General features: G+C 45.1%; 1 non-coding gene across 1 annotated transcript; it reads right to left on the reverse strand.

Moving 5' to 3' along the window:
- Positions 1-587: 587 nt before the first annotated feature.
- Positions 588-694, reverse strand: LOC118486016. Its single transcript, XR_004877873.1, has one exon. It is a non-coding gene; the product is annotated as a small nucleolar RNA R71 (small nucleolar RNA).
- Between the last annotated feature and the right edge of the window lie 1499 nt (positions 695-2193).

Consider the following 2193-nt stretch of genomic DNA (forward strand, 5'->3'; position numbering starts at 1 on the left):
TCCGACCACGGGCCGTGTTCGCTCAACACGGGGCCGTGGTGAACCTTCTGACCAACATTCTTTTCTGTTTTTATTGCAGGACTTGGAACCCGACGCCAACCTTACGTAGTGTATGAGCTCGAGTTCCAATAAAGACATAAAAGAACCACTAGAAGAACCCGAACGCTTTCTCAGAAAAAGGTTAAAAGCCAAAAACCAAGAGAAGGTTTCGGGTGATCCACCTCCAATGGCGGACCAACGTACCCTTATGGATTATCTACGACCCACCGTAGGTAATCTAGGCGCCGCTATCAATGCTCCGAATGTCGAAGCTAATAACTTCGAACTCCGGCCGCATTTGATACAAATGCTCCAAAAGTCCGCAACCTTCCATGGGCTTGCGGACGAGGATCCCCATCTACATATAACTAATTTCTTGGAAATATGTGATACCTTTCGGATCAATGGAGCATCAAACGACGCCATCCGCCTCCGTATGTTTCCCTTCTCACTAAAAGACCGAGCGAAAGCTTGGCTCAACGCCCTCCCAGTGGGATGAACTAGCCCAAAAATTTCTATATAAGTATTTCCCTCCCGCTAAAACTGCTAAGTTAATGACTGAAATTAATACATATTCACAAGAGGACGGGGAATCCTTATATGAAACATGGGAAAGGTTCAAGGAGCTATTACGCAAGTGTCCCCATCACGGCCTCGCAATATGGCAACAAGTATCCACTTTCTATAATGGATTGTTGCCACACACTAGGCAGACACTTGATTCTAGCTCCGGGGGACTTTTAGGTAATCGAAGCCCACACGAAATATATAATCAAATTGAGGAAATTGCTCAAACCAATTTTCAATGGCACACACCCCCGGGGAAATAAGTCTATCGCCTCGGGTGCCCATAAGGTCGATGAAAGCACTTCTTTACAAGCCCAAATCGAGGCCCTTTCTTCAAAAATAAAAAAATTGGAAATGACAAAAACAGTCTCGGTTATGGCTTGTGAAGGGTGTGGTGGGTCACATGAAAACTGGAGTTGCATGAAAGAAACAGACGATCAACAAGAAATGGTAAACTACATTGATAATAGACCTAGGCCGTCGGGTCCCCCAGCGGGAACTTACAACCAAGGATGGCGAAACCACCCAAACCTTGGTTGGAGGGAACCCGGCAATAGTAGTAACCAACAAACCCAACGAACAAACTTTCAGCAACCAAGAAATGAGTCACAAAATTTCACTCAACAACAAAGTGGACGAGAAAGGCTCGAAGATACTGTATCTCGCCTCGTCTCCGACACTGATAAGAAAAACTCGGAAAGATTTCTACAATTAGAATCAAATTTTAGAAATCAACAAGCTAGTATTCAAAACATAGAAAAACAATTAAATCAATTAGCTCAAAATTTTTCCGAGAGACCGCAAGGAGCATTACCTAGCAATACCGAAACGAACCCAAAAGCGCAAGTTCATCTCATCACACTACGGAACCGCACCGTAGGGCCTGCAGAAGCGCTGCCACCAACGGAGGAAACAGTACCCACACCTCTGCAGGAAAAGAACTCCCCTCCGTCACCAGAGCCTACCAAGGCTCCTCGAGTTCCATACCCCGGTAGGTTAATTCGTCAAAAGACCAATGAGCAATTCGCAAAGTTCGAAAGTCTGCTAAAACAATTGCATGTCAATATTCCTTTTATCGAAGTCCTAACCCAAATGCCCAAGTACTCTAAATTCATGAGGGACTTCCTTACACATAAAAAGAAAATTGAGAACTTGCAATTAGTCAATTTAGGCGAAGAATGCTCTGCCCTCGTACTCAATAAACTTCCCCAAAAGAAAATCGATCCCGGAAGCTTCACGATTCCTTGCTCAATAGGGGAATCACCCGTTCGTAATGCCTTAGCCGACCTTGGGGCTAGCATTAACCTCATGCCCTCATCAATGTTTAAAAGACTCGGCTTAGGAACCACAAGCCCTACAAAAATGAGCATACAACTCGCTGATCGATCCATCAAATTCCCACAAGGTGTCATCGAGAATGTCTTGGTAAAGGTAAGCAGATTCGTTTATCCAGCTGACTTTGTCATACTCGATATGGAGGAAGACACCGAGGTCCCCCTTATACTAGGGAGACCCTTCCTTGCCACTGCCCAAGCAGTGGTAGATATGAATGACGGGACACTCACCTTGAGGTACGGGGATGATGAA

This window comes from Helianthus annuus, chromosome 13, assembly GCF_002127325.2.
Source record: "Helianthus annuus cultivar XRQ/B chromosome 13, HanXRQr2.0-SUNRISE, whole genome shotgun sequence".
Taxonomy (NCBI): domain Eukaryota; kingdom Viridiplantae; phylum Streptophyta; class Magnoliopsida; order Asterales; family Asteraceae; genus Helianthus; species Helianthus annuus.